The sequence below is a fragment of the Triticum urartu genome, chromosome 7A (assembly GCF_056163025.1).
Source record: "Triticum urartu cultivar PI428250 chromosome 7A, HENAU_Tu73, whole genome shotgun sequence".
Taxonomy (NCBI): domain Eukaryota; kingdom Viridiplantae; phylum Streptophyta; class Magnoliopsida; order Poales; family Poaceae; genus Triticum; species Triticum urartu.
In genome coordinates, this window is record NC_141879.1 from 416,028,285 (window position 1) to 416,038,386 (window position 10,102).

Here is a 10,102-nt window from a genome sequence, read left to right on the forward strand (position 1 = left end):
TTGCTATGACTTTGCTATGCTTAATGCTTGTCACTAGGGCCTGAGTGCCATGATTTCAGATCTGAACCTATTATGTTTTCATCAATATATGAGAGTTCTTGATCCTATCTTGCAAGTCTATAGTAACCTATTATGTGTTATGATCCGTTAATCCCGAAGTGACAATAATCGGGATACTTACCGGTGATGACCGTAGTTTGAGGAGTTCATGTATTCACTATGTGTTAATGCTTTGGTCCGTACTCTATTAAAAGGAGGCCTTAATATCCCTTAGTTTCCAATAGGACCCCGCTGCCATGGGAGGGTAGGACAAAAGATGTCATGCAAGTTCTTTTCCATAAGCACGTATGACTATATTCGGAATACATGCCTACATTACATTGATGAACTGGAGCTAGTTCTGTGTCACCTTATGTTATGACTGTTACATGATCGATCGCATTCGGCATAATTCTCCATCACCGATCCAATGCCTATGAGCTTTTCATATATTGTTCTTCGCTTATTTACTTTTCCGCTGCTACTATTACAATCACTACAAAACCCAAAAATATTACTTTTGCTACCGTTACCACTACTATCATATTACTTGGCTACTAAATACCTTGCTGCTGATATTAAGTTTCCAGGTGTGGTTGAATTGACAACTCAGCTGCTAATACATGAGAATATTCTTTGGCTCCCCTTGTGTCGAATCAATAAATTTGGGTTGAATACTCTACCCTCAAAAACTATTGCGATCCCCTATACTTGTGGGTTATCAAGAACATTTTTTGGCGCCGTTGTCGGGGAGCATAGCTCTATTCTTTGAGTCACTTGGGATTCATATCTGTTGCTCACTATGAAGAACTTGAAAGATCAAAGATCCAAGATTTTTCCCTCAACTACGAGGGGAGGTAAGTAACTGCCATCTAGCTCTGCACTTGATTCACCTTCTATTTTGAGTAAATTTGCGACACCTGGACATGCTATTGATTCAGTTAGGTCGCATGTTATTGATGATGCCACTTCTGCTATGCATGATACTTATGATGAAACTACTTCTATGCTTGATACTACTGTGCCACTTGGTGAATTTCTTGATGAACAACTTGCTAGGGCTAGAGAGAATGAAATTATTGAAACTGATAATATTTATGAAAGTGATGATGAAGATTCTCCCCCTAGGTATGAATTGCCTGTTGTTCCTGAGGGTTATGTTATGGATGAAGAAACTGCTAGAGACTTTCTTGCCGGCAATGATAGAAGTGATCTTAAGAAATTATTAGCTAAGCTTAAAGAAAAATCTCTGAATGCTAGAATGAAATATGATCCTGCTTATGCTACTTCGCCTATCTTTATTACTGATAAGGATTATGATGTCTCTGTTGATCCTGATATAATTACTTTGGTTGAACCTCATCCTTTTTATGGCTATGAATCTGAAACTGTTGTGGCACATCTTACTAAATTAAATGATATAGCTACGCTGTTCACTAATGATGAGAAAACTCGCTACTATTATATCCTTAAATTATTTCCGTTCTCATTAAAGGGTGATGCTAAGATATGGTTTAATTCTCTTGATCCTAGTTGTGTGTGTAGTCCCCAGGATATGATTTACTACTTCTCTGCTAAATATTTTCCCGCTCATAAGAAACAAGCTTCTTTAAGGGAAATATGTAATTTTGTGCAAATTGAAGAAGAGAGTCTCCCACAAGCTTGGGGGAGGCTTCTCCAATTACTTAATGCTTTGCCTGATCATCCCCTCAATAAAAATGAAATACTTGATATCTTTTATAGTGTACTAACCGATGCTTCCAGAGATTACCTGGATAGTTGTGTTGGTTGTGTTTTCAGGGAACGGACAGTTGATCAAGCTGAAATTCTATTGAATACTATGTTGACCAATGAAAATAATTGGACACTTCCTGAACCAACTCCTAAGCCAACTCCAAAGAAAAGGGGTATTCTATTTCTCAGTCCTGAAGATATGCAAGAGGCAAAGAAATCTTTGAAAGAAAAAGGTATTGAAGCTGAGGATGTTAAGAATTTTCCTCCCGTCGAAAAAATATATGGTCTTAATTCATCACCTATTGAAGAAACAGACGGTCTCAATAACCTGACACAGGTAGTAAAGGTAAATTCTCTCTCTCTATATATATATATATGATAAAGCTAAAATCCCTTCTGCTAAGTTTTCTAGCCAATGTTTGGATGAATTTGATAACTTTATGGTTAAGCAAGAAGATTTTAATGCTTATTTTGGTAGACAACTGAAACACAATGCTTATATGACTGAACACTTGAGTGATTATATGGCTTGTGTTAAAGGTGAACTTAAACTTATTAGTAAACATGCTTCTATGGTTACCACTCAAGTATAACAAGTGCTTAAAGGTCAGAATGATTTGCTCAATGAATTAAATAAGAAGAAGAATGATAATGCTGTTAGAGTTATGACTAGAGGAGCCAAAATGACTCAGGAGCCTTTGTATCCTGAGGGCCACCCTAAGAGAATTGGGCAAGATTCTCAGAGAACAACTATAGATGCACCTAGACCTTCTAAAAGGAAGAGAAATAAAAATAGTAGGACTTTGCATGCTTCTAGTGAACTTTTTATTGACACACCTGAGAATCCCAATGATATTTCTATTTCCGATGCTGAAACACAATCTAGTAATGAACATGAACCTAGTGAAAATGTTAATGATTGTGTTCATGTTGATGCTCAACCTAGCAATAATAATGATGTAGAAACTGAACCTGCTGTTGATCTTGATAACCCACAATCAAATGATCAACGTTATGATAAGAGAGACTTTGTTGCTAGGAAGCACGGTAAAGAAAGAGAACCATGGGTTCAGAAACCCATGCATTTTCCTCCTAAACCATCCAAGAAAAAGGATGATGAGGATTTTGAGTGCTTTGCTGAAATGATTAGACCTATGTTTTTGCATATGCGTTTGACTGATATGCTTAAAATGAATCCTTATGCTAAATATATGAAAGATATTGTTAGAAATAAGAGAAAGATACCGGAAGCTGAAATTTCCACCATGCTTGCTAATTATACTTTTAGGGGTCGAATACCAAAGAAACTTGGAGATCCAGGAGTACCAACTATACCATGCTCCATTAAAAGAAACTATGTTAAAACTGCTTTATGTGATCTTGGAGCCGGTTTTAGTGTTATGCCTCTCTCTTTATATCGTAGACTTAATTTGAATAAGTTGACACCTACTGAAATATCTTTGCAAATGGCTGACAAATCAACTGCTATACCTGTCGGTATTTGTGAGGATGTGCCTGTTGTGGTTGCAAGTGTTACTATTTTAACGGACTTTGTTATTCTTGATATTCCCGAGGATGATAGTATGTCTATTATTCTTGGAAGACCCTTTTTGAACACTGTAGGGGCTGTTATTGATTGCAACTAAGGCAATGTCACTTTTCATGTTAATGGTAATGAGCATATAGTACACTTTCCGGGGAAACAACCTCAAGTCCACAGTATCAATTCTAGCTAGTTTCAACAACTCTCGTTCTTTACACTTCTTCTTGGCTACTTGGCCTGTAGTAGGAATCTGGTTCACTGCTTTAGGTATTAGTACTATGGCTTTCAACCTAAATTGTTTCAATTTCAACCAATCTGTAGTTGATAGTCAAGGTCGCGTAATCGGTAGACGCTACGGACTTGATTGTATTGAGCCTTGGTATGGAAACCTACTAAGTGGTAACTTCCAAATTCAGAGAAATTGGAAAAATTTCAACAATCACTATTGGAGGTTTTGAATTTCCTCTTCCTACTGTCAAGAAGAAATATGATTTTCTTATTGTTGGGGACATGCATATCCCCGTTGAGGTAACCTAGTGTTATTCGAAAATTCTCCGGTTTCATGTTATTCGAAATGAGTTTGTTAACAAGACCTGATCAGCCTTGTTAGTGGATTCCTTTTGAAGAGCATGAGATGGATGAATTTAGAAAACACAACTCTCTGTACCCTCTTTTTACTTTCTGTTATTTATATTACATAAATCAAAAATAATATTTTTTGTCCGTTTTCTGAATTATCCATGCAATGAAAAATACCTTGAAAATAAAAGTTCTCCAAAAGCCATGAAACTTAAATATGATTTTGTCTAGAATATTTGACAATATCTGGCACCGAGAACACACCAGGGGAGCAAGCACCTGGCCACGAGAGTCTAGGGCGCGCCCACCCCCCTAGGCGCGCCCCCTGCCTCATGCGCCCATGGTGGCTCCCCTTCACTTATTATAGCCACCACACACTCCTTCTTCCTCCCAAAAAAATCACTAACCAGCTCAAGCACGAGTTCTAGCTCATCTTGCTGCCATTTTCGATCTCCTAGCTCAAAGCTCCATTCACAAAACTGCTTTGCGGGATTGTTCTTTGGTATGTGACTCCTCCAATGGTCCAAGTAGTTTTTGTTCTAGTGCTTTATTCATTCCAAATTTTTGCTGCTTAGGTGACCCTATTCTTGAGCTCGCATGTCAAATTTATATGGTCAAAAGTAGTTTAAATGCATGATATAGTCTCTAGGCACTTGTGGGAGTAGTTGTTATCAATTTTGTTGAGTTTGGTTCACTTTTATTTTGAAGTTACTAAAAATTTCAGAAAAAGATGAAGAGATTTTTGAGAGGCTCATCAAACCGAAGCTTGAAGGATAAACAAAGTGAAGAGAACAAGAAGCCCAAGTATAATCTCCCTCGCACCGCAGAGGTTAGGCCTTGTGAATGGCCTTGTGATGATTTCTTGAGAGCAGCCAGGATTTATGATGATTTCTATGAGTTGGCTGAGAATGCAGGCCTCACCGCCTTCCCCCATGACCAACGCGAACAGTATCTCTTACTCACCAATATGTTTGTCCAAAACTTTCATTTCCATGCTAGGAGCTCACCACCTTCGGTGGAATTTTATTTATATGATGAGCATAAGGAGATGTCACTTCATGATTTTTGTCGGGTTTGTTTGATCCCTTTTGAGGGCAGTGCAGAGGAACCACATCGTGACGATGTGGAAGGGTTTATTGATACAATTGCTTTACGAGAAATGAGCAAGGTTTCCGATGTAAGAATTACTAGCATACATTTTCCTGTTTTACATTACTTTGCAATATTTGCTAGTAGATGTTTGATTGGTCGCAAAAACTATGGCAACCTTAGTGCCCCTGATATTTTTATTTTGTGCCATGGCTTGTTCCGTGATGACACAGTTAGTATGGGCGCTATTGTTGCAAAGCGGTTAAATCTTAACCGTATTAAGGGACCCATTTTGGGAGGTATCTTTGCCTCATGCCTCGCTGCACACTTTAACATACCTATTAGGCATTATGAGAAGGAAGAAAAGTTGATGCCTCCTGTTTTTCTAGACTATAAGAGTATGGTAGCACATGATTTTATCGTTAAGAATAAGGAAAAGATGCTTAAGTACAAGATGATATTTGATAAAAATCACCCTGAGACTATTACTTTGCCTGCTCCTTCCTTGTTTGAATTATCTGCAGGCAATTACCTTGTTCCGCCGGAGGCCATTCACGCCTACCGAAACCCCACACCAGCTACAGAGCCAGAGCCGGAACCACAATTTGATCCTCACCAGCAGTTTGTTTATCAGTGGAATCCGGAAGAGATTGCCAACTAGTGGCACCAGGGGAATCCTTCTCAGTATGACCCCAACTATAACTTTGGATATCCACCAGGCCATCCATGGGCATAGACCAACTTAGGCCAAAAGCCTAAGCTTGGGGGAGTACGTATCTCTCACCGACATTATATTCCTGTTCACACACTCATGCTAGTTGTCGGTGCTCATACTTTTTCATTGTAATATCCATGCTAGTTTATTTCCCCTTTTTATGCTTTCTTCTTGTGTGTTTGATAAACCTTAAGAAAAACCAAAAAAATAGTTCTAGCTTTTAGCTAGTTTACTTTTCATGCTGTAGTAGTAGTAATTAAAACGAAAACCCAAAAATATTTCTCGTTCTTCTTTTGCTTGTTGGGAGCTTTCCCGTGTAAATAGTTTTATTTCTTTCCTTGTTCTTTGGGGGTCGAGAGGAGAAGACCATAATGAAAATGTTGAGTGGCTCTCATATGCATTATTGTTGATCTAACAAAGAGCCCATATTACCTTGTCTTCCCTCTTGAATTGTATGCTTGCAGATTCCAGCTTAGTCCAATGCACATGCACTATTATTATTATCCACACTATTCGTTCGTGCAAGTGAAAGGCAATAATGATGATTATATGATGAACTGATTGAGATGAGAAAAGCTGGTATGAACTCGACCTCTCTTATTTTTGTAAATATGATTAGTTCACCGTTCCCGATTCAGCCTATTATGAAATAAACATATTTGCAATGACAATTAGCGATTGTAGTTGCTTATGCCATCCTTAATTAGCTAGGAGTTTATAATGGTTTACCCTACGTGCCAACATGCTATTAAAATGGCTGTGATGTGTTATGATAGGGTGGTATCCTCTTTTGAACGATTCGAGTGGCTTGACTTGGCACATGTTCACGCATGTAGTTGAAACAAAATCAACATAGCCTCTACGATATTTATGTTCATGGTGCATTATATCCTACTCATGCTTGCATTCGGTGTTGATTAATTTTAATGCATGTTCATGACTGTTGTCACTCTCTAGCTAGTCGCTTCCTAGTCTTTTTCTAGCCTTCACTTGTACTAAGCGGGAATACTGCTTTTGCATCCAATTCCATAAACCCCAAAGTTATTCCATATGAGTCCACCATACCTACCTATATACGGTATCTACCTGCCGTTCCAAGTAAATTTGCATGTGCCAAACTCTAAACCTTCAAATAAACGTTCTGTTTTGTATGCTCGAATAGCTCAGGTATCTTTGCTGAAAACCTGAATGTTGGCTTTACATATTTACGACAACAAGAGCAAACCAGTTTGTAAAAGTTTTTCTTGATCACTTTTAGTTTATCAACTGAATTGCTTGAGGACAAGCAAAGGTTTAAGCTTGGGGGAGTTGATACGTCTTCATTGTATCTACTTTTCCAAACACGTTTGCCCTTGTTTTGGACTCTAACTTGCATGATTTGAATGAAACTAACCCGGACTGACGTTGTTTTCCGCAGAATTGCCATGGTGTTATTTTTGTGCAGAAATAAAAGTTCTCGAAATGACCTGAAAATCAATGGAGATTATTTTTGGAATATATAAAAAATACTGGAAGGAAGATCCACGTCAGGGGGCCCACACCCTGTCCACGAGGGTGGGGGGCGCACCCTACCCCCCTGGGCACGCCCCTGCCTCGTGGGCCCCCTGACGCTCCACCGACCTCAACTCCAACTCCATATATTCGTGTTCGGGGAAAAATCGAAGAGAAGGATTCATCGCGTTTTACGATACGGAGCCGCCGCCAAGCCCTAAACTCTCTCGGGGGGGCTGATCTAGAGTCCGTTCGGGGCTCCGGAGAGGGGAATCCATCGCCATCATCATCATCAACCTTCCTCCATCACCAATTTCATGATGCTCACCGCCGTGCGTGAGTAATTCCGTCGTAGGCTTGCTAGACGGTGATGGGTTGGATGAGATTTATCATGTAATCGAGTTAGTTTTGTTAGGGTTTGATACCTAGTCTCCACTATGTTTTGAGATTGATGTTGATATGACTTTGCTATGCTTAATGCTTGTCACTAGGGCCCGGGTGCCATGATTTCAGATCTGAACCTATTATGTTTTCATCAATATATCAGAGTTCTTGATCCTATCTTGCAAGTCTAAGTAACCTATTATGTGTTATGATCCGTTAACCCCGAAGTGACAATAATCGGGATACTTACCGGTGATGACCGTAGTTTGAGGAGTTCATGTATTCACTATGTGTTAATGCTTTGGTCCAGTACTCTATTAAAAGGAGGCCTTAATATCCCTTAGTTTCCAATAGGACCCCGCTGCCATGGGAGGGTAGGACAAAAGATGTCATGCAAGTTCTTTTCCATAAGCACGTATGACTATATTCGGAATACATGCCTACATTACATTGATGAACTCGAGCTAGTTCTGTGTCACCTTATGTTATGACTGTTACATGATCCATCGCATCCGGCATAATTCTCCATCACCTATCCAATGCCTACGAGCTTTTCATATATTGTTCTTCGCTTATTTACTTTTCTACTGCTACTATTACAATCACGACAAAACCCAAAAATATTACTTTTGCTACCGTTACTTTTTGCTACCGTTACCACTACTATCATATTACTTGGGTACTAAATACCTTGCTACCGACATTAAGTTTCTAGGTGTGGTTGAATTGATAACTCAGCTGCTATTACTTGAGAATATTCTTTGGATCCCCTTGTGTCGAATCAATAAATTTGGGTTGAATACTCTAACCTCGAAAACTGTTGTGATCCCCTATAGTTGTGGGTTATCAGATGACTACACCAGCCACCTCCTCTTCTTCACCGACGTGGTGACACGCCTGGAGAATCAGTCCGAGAGGGCTCGCGTGCATGTCGAGGAGAGAATCCGCGGCCTGCTCAAGCATGCGTTCTCCGTGTCTTCAGCCACCTCCAGAACACCTACCCCAACTTTGACTTCGACGCCGCCATTGCCCCCATGCCCGAGGCCATCCGAGGCGACCTGGTGCGCTGGGTAGAGGAAAATGTGGACGCTCTAGTCAGAGCCTTCACCTCCGAGGATGACGCGGTGGTGGTCGCTGCGGATGAAGTAAATGTGATCGACGATGGCGCAGACGACGCCGGCAATGGTGACAGTGATGCTGGTGACGAGGATGGTGGCGCCAGGGATGGTGACGATGATGCCAGTGATGCGTCTGAGGGCGTCCCAGAGGATGCGGTGAGCGATATGTCTGACGGAGACCGTGCTCCCTCATTGCTGAGCTTGTAAGCGAATACTTGGGCATGGCCCTGAAAGTTGTGAGAGAATTTTGGGAGGGGGAGCCCCTCATATAAACAGATTACTACCTCTATTCCTTAGGCCAAGCCGAAGATGTGTGTTTTTACGGGCCCGCGAGTTATGCCGCGAGTTTACTACTGAAGTTGACCTTGGTTAGGACCGGTATCCTGCCAGTTCATGAGGTCATGAGCTCCTGAAGGGCCTGCTGATCCACCCGAGAGGGTGTCGCGAGGAGCAAGCGCCAGTCATGGAAGGGTGTGTGTGCAGCACACGCGTGCTGCGCCCAGCCCCCGCTCTCGAGGGGCTCGCGAGGGGGGAGGCAACGTCAGGCAAGGAACCAGAAGGCAAGAAATCAAACGAACGAGAAAAGTCACCCCCCCCCCCCCCCCCCCCGCGCATAGCAATGAAAATTCAACTTCAACTTAAATCAAAATCCAGAAACAGGGCTACAGAAAAGGGGTTAAGAGCAAATGGCCACGTCCGGCACCTAGTCTAGTCTTCTCACCAGCGCGGAGCTAAGTGCTGCTAGTAGGTGTGGGAGGGATCCCCCGAGGCCCGAGGGCGGCGCTCCTGAGACTCTGGGGCATGCACGGCCCCACTCATTATTACGTGAGAGTGTCACAAGCGGAGATCTTCACAGGCGTGAGCCTTACTTCATATCGCCAGACGAGGGCCCCGCATTGCGCCGCCCTTGACAACCGTTGGTTCGACCAGAAACCAGGATGAAGCAAAGGGGCAAAGGGGACGCCAGCGGCGCCCTCGGAGACCACGGGTCCTCTGCCGGGGGAAGGCTCATCAGCACCTCCCCGACAGAGGGCCTACCTTCGGGGGGCGCCTTGCTCCATGAGATGCGGGGAGGGACCTGGCTCCCGGCCTCTCCCCTGCAGCCCCCAGTGCGCTCCTCCTGGTGGGAGGGAGGCCGTTGAGCTGGGGCTGCCGTCCGCCATTGTGACCTGATCCTCCTGCGACCCATGGTTACCATAAGCTTGCTCCTGAGAGATTAGTGCTACCCTTTAGCTGTCATCGCCGGCATGGTTGGTGAGGCTCACGGCTCACTCGGGGGGCTCCTGGAAGGCCTCAGCTTCCAGTGCCTCATCCTCCTAGCCCGGCTCGAGGAACGAGCAGGGGTCATCTTCCAGCGCATACTCCTGGTCTATCATGCGGGGCACGTAGGCCTTCGAGGCCGCCACCCCG

At 42.5% G+C, this 10,102-nt stretch overlaps 1 pseudogene; it reads left to right on the top strand.

The window, feature by feature from the left end:
* Nucleotides 1-841: 841 nt before the first annotated feature.
* LOC147959791 (uncharacterized) lies at nucleotides 842-8,899 on the top strand (annotated as a pseudogene).
* The last annotated feature ends 1,203 nt before the right edge of the window (nucleotides 8,900-10,102 follow it).